The following is an 8856-nucleotide window of genomic DNA, read 5'->3' as shown; positions in this document are numbered from 1 at the left end:
TTTTCCCCCCCCCCCTTTCTCCCTCCCTCTCTGTCTGGATCACAAGTGCTGACTTTAATATTTAATGCTCCACAAGCATTAAGTCTCTCAGTTTTCCTTGTGACCAAAAAAGTGGAAGATGAGTAAGATTTTGCTGGTCAGAAATTGAGTGTTACTGATTCATTGAAACAAGTCCAAGTGGCTGGTGGGATGTCTGTAAAAATGCTGTAATGAATCACCAGTGACCTCTAAGGGGAAGATAATGTGTCAGAGATTGCCTACAGGTACGCCTTCTAGATCGGTATGGAAGATGGCTGTTTCCATATTCCCCGAGAGGTATAGGGAAGGTACTTGAAATAAATCTTGTAAGAAACAGGGTGGCTGGCATATGGTGTCATTCACCTACGAGTCACATCCAGCCCAACTCAGCAGTGGCTGAAGCTGTTAATATATCATTGTCCTTTAATGGTCTATGAAAATGAACTTTTGATCCCAGTCCTGTTTTAAGTAAACAGATGACCCCATCAAGCAACACCATCCCATTTGGGAGCTCAGCAGAGGCTAAAGCTAGCAGTAAAAGATCTGCTGTTCACAGACATTGCTAGTCAGCTGTGAACTTTTGTCCAGGGGTGGTGGTGGTGAAAGGACACAGGAGGAAGTAGGAGGAGTGACACTTGGGCCTTACCAATTTCTGGTAGCTTTTTTTTTTTAACCCTAGTTCCTTCTGTCACAAGGAATTTTGGAAATTAAGAATATCATCCATGAATAAACTCAAGAGGCAAAAAAGGTTAGTAACCCTGCCTGTCTCCCCTAGAGGTTGCCTGTGCGGAGGCAGGAGAGAGTACACATACGGTTCAACTGTCCTCTTACTCTGCCGAGAGGACTGTAGTGGCAGCCCAATACTCTGCTGCTTTTAGTTTGAGTGATGCTGAAGACTGACGGTTAGCACACATGCAAGCTTTGGCCCTGTTGATCTGAACTCAGTGATAAAGTGAGTAAGTGTTTCTACCAGAACTAGCATGCAGACTGAACTCTTTCCCAGTTCAGTGCTAGAAACCAAAAATGTATTGCAACATGCTGTACTTAAGGGATACCATGGGCCACTTCAAATTTGATCTTAAAAATGTTTTTTCATGAACAAGAAAATTCACTGTCGATAAACCTTTTTTGCAGATTACAATCTTCTTTGCTGAGCCCAAGTCATTAGTTTAAAGTTAAGGCCTGGCTTATACCATAAAGCTGGATAACCTTTTTTTTATTGGGGGGAGGGAAGGGAGCTGCACGGCCTTTCACCTTCCAGCTTTACAAGCAAAGCCAAACTTCTGGGCAATCACTGTGCAAAATGCTTTTTCCCTCCCCCTCTTCCAGTGATGGCTGCAAACAAAGGTCTTTAGGGCTGGCTACTCCAGACTTCAGGACTTTTAAGGGTCTTTACTTGACTGGAGATCAAAGGTTTCTCCTTAAAGAGTTTATCACTCAGACAAATACTCTGCAGTTAGCATTTCAAACTGGGTTTACAAGTCAAATAATTTAGCAATTTCTTCTAACCATGTGGCCTTATGCGGAGGCTGCTGGATGCCAATATAGCACCACTTTGACATGGAGTGCAGCACTATCTATTGACAAATGTGTGCGCCCTTTACCATTCTTTACCGCAGAGAAAAGAGATTTCCACATATTCTGAGTAGGTCCCAGACTGCTCAACTGGGTCTTGAGCTCCCTTCCTGGGATTGCTGATTCCTTACTTGTCACCTTCAGTATATCTCTGCATCTCTCTCTGCCCCTGCAGAAAGTGTTTTTCTCCTTTGAAAGCATAAGAGCTATGAAGACATGTAACTGGATGGTGGGTATTATCATCATTGGTGTACAACACAGTAATGTGACTAAAACGATGTCTTAAACATTGTTCAGATGTCCCTGACCATTAACCCTTCTCTGTTCAAAGTTGTTATCAGAATGTCCTGGCACTAGGAAGAAGAGATTGCCTGTTGTGCTGGTGGGTACAGGCCAAGCCAGTGCCCAAAATGTTGTAGGAAAACCTGTACCAACAGCTCTTTCGTGTTAGCTGCTTGAGTCCAGAGCTCTGTTTATTTTCTGTACTAGATTTTCATCTGTTATGTTCTATGTAGGTTCTGTTGCTGTGCTTGTCACTTTGAGCATCCTCCAAAAGTGCATTGAGCAATGACACTAGCACCTGTCTTGGATTCGTGTAGTTTTTCATCTCATCAGGCAGAGAAATGGAGTGATTGACTTGTTTTGGGGAAGGTGAAACTTCTGTTTCTGTTAGTCTTTTACATACATCTTCACAAAAAAATTAAAGAAAGAACAAAACAGAACTCTGTTTACACATTTTATTTTAATTTGAATGTAAAATTATGGTAGCAATATCAGCTGTCCATTAAATTGTGAGAAGAGTAACAGATGAGATTCATTGAAGGGAAGGTGCCTAGGCTTACACAAACTATCAGTTTGTGGTAAGGGGAGCTGTGTAAGAAGTATTACATATCCCTTCTTTCCACCCCATGGAGGGAGGCTCTGCTCTGCCTGATAACTGCGGAGGCACAGGATCTGACTTTGGCTGGTAATTCCAGAACAGAAGCATTTCATGGTAGCAGAAAGCGATGAGCGTCTCGGGTTTTTCAGACCTCTTTTCTCACAACTTCTGTGCAACCAGTAATGTACACAGTATTTGGGCAACATTATTAATAATAGTTTAGCTGGCTAATTGTTTTCAATTGAAAGTGCAAATGAGGTGAGGAAAAATGTCAGCATGTCATGGGTAATTTGTGGTATATATTTTTTCCAGATGAACATTCTGGTTGGTATGTGCCAGTTATGACATAGACTGATACGTTCAGGATTATGGATGACTGAACACTTGATAGAAGAATCTCATGTTGATATTAAACAAATGGTGTGTTCTACCTGCACCTGTAGGTATGTGAGAGGTTGGTTAAGGATTACTCTTCATTTAGGACAGGTTTTTTTTCTTTGGGGTATATTAGGTACAAAACACCCCCTCTAGTTTTATGAGACTATGGCATCTGCTCAGCATCCTGTAACAGTGCTAAATTCATAGGAAGCATTTTTGATCATCAGACCCTTTCCCTCACAGAGAGGGTGGTTATTTTCTAAGTTGTTGGAAAGTGTATGGCTTCTATTCCCAAGGCTGACAGTTTCTACAAGAAGCCATCATTCATCCAAACACAGTGGCTGTGTGAGAATTGCAGGCTGAGGAACACAGATGGTGTTGCACCTTTCTCCTGACCAGCTTCTGCACATTAGCCTGTCCTTGCCCAGTGTCTCCACCACGCAGAAGGCCTTTGCAGAACAAGTTGAAGCTAAGAAGGTAACTATGTCACTTCAAAAGCAGGGAAATTAATTTCTGGAGGGCTTTCACATCCAGTGTACTTTCAGGAGCAGCTTCTGGGGATCATAATGAGATCAAAATCTTGTCTAGTTCTACTGAGAAAAACTGGAACCCAGTTGTTTCATTTCTGAATCCTTCAGGAATAGGTGACATTCAGGTGAAGGCAGTAACAGCTACTGTGTTCACACCATGTAATGTGCTACAACTGAAAGTCACAGTACCCTACCCAACTGCCTATATGAAAAAAGTTGGAAAACCAGAAATGTTAAGAACTCTAGATTCTGATATATTCAGGTACTGGCTGAATTACCAAAAAGATGAAAGATGTATGTTGGTATATAGAAGACTATGGAAGAAAAACTTGATTTCTGATGGGTTGCGATTTTAGGTGGACATTCAGACGTGAGTCCTAACTGGGCTCTTGTCAGCATTTGTAGGCTGCTGCATTATTTTTACCTTTTTGCTGAATTATACCCAACTCTTTAAAAACAACAAAACCAAACAATCCCTGTTACATATTTTATTCTAAATCAATGATATGATAAGAAATTGCTAAAACAGTCAAATCAAGTTAATTGATAAAGATATGATGTCAAGATGGCATTGTCTAACATGGGGACCATGCAATGTTATGTACAAAAGCAAGGTATAATATGGGAGAGCAGCTCATTTGAGTTGATAGCAAAAATCCACTTGAATTTGAAAAGCCAGGCTGTATCTAGCCAGAATTTCTTGTAGGAGTTCTCTAGCAACCCAGTCTTTACCCAGGAGTCCTACAAAGAGCCTATCCTCATTTATTTTGTTACTATTTAAAATGTTGTCATAGCATCTAGGATCTGAAGCATGGACTAGGAGTCTAAAAGGGTATTTTCTGCCCCATCTTTGTGCTCAATAATCTACAGGTCTTGAGGGCCCTAGATGCATTGTTGTTCTACCAGATATGCTCAGGGTGTCACCCGAAAGAGGGAAAATAGTCATGGTGTCTCCTTTTCATCTAATTGCCTACTAATGAAAGTTGCCATTCAAGACTTAGGAAACACAAGTAATACCTTGGCTGGGTGACACGAGTCTCCCCCTTGCTGGGAAAGCATTCCTAACCACAGAGCCTCTGGCAGCATGATGGAGCGCTCAACTCTGGGGGAGAAATTTGACTTTGCCTGGAACGATTGTGCCAGAGCAAGATTGTAAGTATTCACTGATCTGGCCTGGAAGCAGGATTCTAACACGTGAGTTGGGGTGCTCGTCTGAAAGTGAGGGGCTTGGCTGCACCTTTTGTGAAGTCGTACATCTTTTGAAGAAAGCTTGATTCGGCTGAGGATGAGTTTGATGTTGTCACTTTGGCTACCATGGGGTGAGATGGCTAGACAAGTGTGGAGCTGATGTGTTCAACTCTATCTGCTTTTTACATTGCCATCTACGACCTTAGCACTGGATAACAAACACCCAACCTTTCTAATGATGAGTGAGTTTGATTTTTGAGAGGGGAATACTTCAAAGGATGAAAGCTAAGCTCCTAGGGACCCTAAGCCCAAAGGCTCGAGTCTTACCCTCCGAGATTTAGCTCAATTGTTTCCTATGATGACAGTATAGACCAACGCACTGGGGAGCGTATTTGCTCATTGTGGTCCTGGGAATAGTAGTTAAAACTGACAAGTGAGGCAAGAAGCAGCAACACTGGCTTACTGCAGAAATGCTCGGATTTCCTAATGGGCTATCAATGTTTCTGTGCCTGAATGTGAACATTGTCCACTTTATTATCTCTACCTGGAAAGAGGAATTGAATAAAAGATACTCGTGGACCTAAACCTTTCTGAGTGATTTATCAAGTAGTAGGAGAATTCAGAATACGAGGGTTAAATCTGGAAAACAGCTGTGTTATTGACTGAATCAATGCAAAATATAAATTCCTTGTTCTCTCATACCCTATTTGGTTTGTTCATGTTATTTCAATGTAGTAAATGGGGATCCAATTTTGCATTCCTTACTCAAATGCACAATTAATGTAAAAGAATCGCCTTGTCTGAAAAGGAGTTGTGATAGGTCTGAGTTAAAACAGCAGGACCGGGCAGTAAGTCATACGCTACAGACTAATAACTCCTTAGCATAATATCATCATGTGCCACAAAAACTAGAAACTAAAATATTCACGCTGACTGTAAAAAGATCTTTCTACACTTCACCACATCCTAAGGTATGTTTTCTTTTGGAAGTAATGATATACCGAACTTTCAATATAACCAGGTCAACATTTTGTATAATATATTCCTAACATTACTATTGCTTGGTGAAGTGGTTCTTGCCAAGTTTAGTATCTGCTGGTGCAAGTGGTGGGAGGAAGTGGGGAGAGAAAGAACTGTTGTTTCTAGATTTTAATTTTGAAACTGTATTAATATGTTGTCGTGGTTTAACCCCAGCTGGTAACAGAGCACCACACAGCCACTTGCTCACCCTGCCCCCACCCCCCCGGTGGGATGGGATGGGGGAGAGAATCGGAAGAGTAAGTGAGAAAACTCATGGGTTGAGATAAGAACAGTTTAATAATTGAAACAAAGTAAAACAGTAATAATAATAATAAAAGAATATACAAAGCAAGTGATGCACAATATGCCCAGCCAGTCCCCGAGCAGTGGCCCCCCCGGCCAGCTTTCCCCAGTTTATGTACTGAGCATGACGTCCCATGGTATGGAATGTCCCTTTGGCCAGTTGGGGTCAGCTGTCCTGGCTGTGCCCCCTCCCAGCTTCTTGTGCACCTCCAGCCTTCTCAGTCGGTAGAGCATGGGAAGCTGAAAAGTCCTTGACTAGCGTAAGCACTGCTTAGCAACAACTAAAATATCGGTGTGTTATGGACATTATTCTCATCCTAAATCCAAAACACAGCACTGTACCAGCTACTAGGAAGGAAATTAACTCTATCCCAGGACATATGTCAATACCTTGCAGGTGTTATTTTACAGATAACTTTATTTTGGCAACAATGTGGTAATTTTTATATCAGAGCTAGTATTTTTTATCATAAGCAATATATGTTATCATAGTGCTGGACTAGAAGAGACCTTCTTTGACACTGCTGTTGCACGTAACTACTACCTGGTCACAAAACCCATTCTCAAAATGTATCAAACTCGGTCTTAAAAACGGGTATGTTTTTTGCTTCCGCTATTCTTAATGGAAAGCTCTTCTTGAATGTCACTTTTCTAATAGTTAAAACCTTCTTTGAAATCCAGAAGAAAAAATTACTTAGAGCTAGATTATATCTATTTATTCTTGCACTAATTTGGTTTTAAATTAAATAAGATTTTTCCCATTTGGAGTATTTGTTTTTTCTTTTATTTATAGAGAACCATCCTAGCAGACTTAACTCTACTGCACCACATGAGCCTTTTCATTCTCTTCTCCAGGGTCCTGTCAGTGCAGCAAGCCTTCTCTTTGGTCATTCAATTTTGAACAAAGATTAATTTAAAATGTGGGCTAATGTGAACAGTATTCCAGATGAGGCTTGAACAACACCTTCTCCAGTGTTATGAATATTTGACTATTTCCCCTGGAAATGCCTCGCCTCATAGATTCCAGGATCACTTTCGGCTTTTCACAGCCCTATCACGTTGGCGACTCAGTCTTTCCATGATCAGGTAATACCTCCTGATCCTTTTTTTTCCTTCTGTTGTTTCCAGCTGATGAGATCCTTAGTCTAATTTAAATTCTCATTATTAGCTACTAAATATATACTTGTACTTTATATATTACTCTTCATCCCACTTTTGCTACTGTAGTCTTCAAGAGCATCTGTTTCTCTTGTGTGCCGTTCTGATTGTTCTCTTTTGGACACCACCACCCTCTGGCTTTTTGTCGTCTTATGAAACGAGATGGTCACAAAACTGATCATTGAGAAATTACAGTAGTAATTTCTCCTCTAGCCACTTCTGACCAAATATTCCTCCTTTCAGCACCTCCCCCCTAGCAAAATTCTCATCCACCTCACGGCTCTCTCAACGCCTACCTTCTCTACCTTAATTAACAACCACTTATGAAGCATAGCATCAAGTGCTCCGCTGCAGGCTTTTTCTGTGCCCAGAAATTCTGTTATTTTCTCAAAACAAGCCATCATAAAATGTCTCACCCACTCTGATATAATTACTATGAATTCTCACTGGTAGAGCTGAGTTTCATATGTTAGTTCTGTACAATTTCCTATGAAACAATCCTTAACTTGTCAGGAAAAATTCAAAATGTATGCATTTCAAATATGGATGATGGTATTGTTAACAGGTGCAGCTTTGTGGTACATCAGCGCAATATTCAATAGCTAATTCCTCCTGTAACAGAGGGGACAGAATGCAGTGGCAGGATAGTTTTTTTTAACTGCTTGTCTGACTTGCTTTTTTTGTCTGCTGGTTTCTCCACTCAGAATCAAAATGATGAAATTCTTTCAAAGCTGATGAAAAAATTCTCGTGACTACAGTTGTGCAAAATATCGTCTTTATTTATTGACTGATTAAATCTTTGTAATAGGCACCTGGCATAGTTGATCTGTCCTAATAGAAAAACATGCTTCAAGAAATATTAATATTCTCCTAATTACATAAAGATGATGTATATACTAATGCCTTCATGTATACACTAATGCCTTAATTTCTGTATCATTTTATGATTTTACATTCTTTTGAGATCTAGATCTTTGTGAAGCACAACAGACTTGAGAAAGGAAAAGGGGAATTTTCTCTTCTTCTGCTATGGACAACCTCGAGCAGGTATAATTACCTATACAAAGCTATCTGTATACTATTGAAAAAAATAAAATTGAAAAGTAGGGAGGCTTCAAAAAATTTTCATGCTTGGACTCTCTTGTAAAATACCTTCTGTAATTTGTATATTAGCCATTCTTTTAATAGTGGAAAAGGTTTATAATTCTTCAGATACAGCTTCCTAGTACTTGTTTGTTCCTATATATTTTTTTAATCAATGACTTATTATTAATAGTTTTCTGGAAAAGGGAGTAAGTATGTGGTTTGGACTCATATTTGGTCAGATGACAAATACGTCTGGTAAGGCACCAAAATCTTTTCTTTACAAAATGGAAAGAAGCCATGATAAATAGGTTTTTTCTCCTCAAAGAAAAACAACTGCATTTTTATAACTTCTGAAATCCAGCTAAAAATTATAAGAAGGTAAACATTTCTGCAGATGACTTCAGACTCAGACACCTGGTTTTGAACCACAGAACCACCTGTGCCGTGTTAAACATGAGAGGAAGGAAGTACAGTATACAAGGTGAAAAGTACAGGGCGAGGCAATGTGATGTATCCCTTAGGTCAAACAAGAGGCTGTTTGTAAATGACCCTTCTGAGGCAGACGTATGACTTCCCAAGATTGGAGCATTCTACAAAGGGATGCATAAATAGCAGTTGTTCACAGCAAGGGTTATACTATATGGCTATTAGAGTGAATAGAAGCAACTCACTTCTTGCCAATGACAGGAAATAAGGTCAAGCAAAGATAACAGGTCTTTG

Source organism: Aptenodytes forsteri, unplaced genomic scaffold (genome assembly GCF_000699145.1).
Source record: "Aptenodytes forsteri isolate BGI_AS27 unplaced genomic scaffold, ASM69914v1 Scaffold15, whole genome shotgun sequence".
Taxonomy (NCBI): domain Eukaryota; kingdom Metazoa; phylum Chordata; class Aves; order Sphenisciformes; family Spheniscidae; genus Aptenodytes; species Aptenodytes forsteri.
This window is presented reverse-complemented; position numbering follows the sequence as displayed.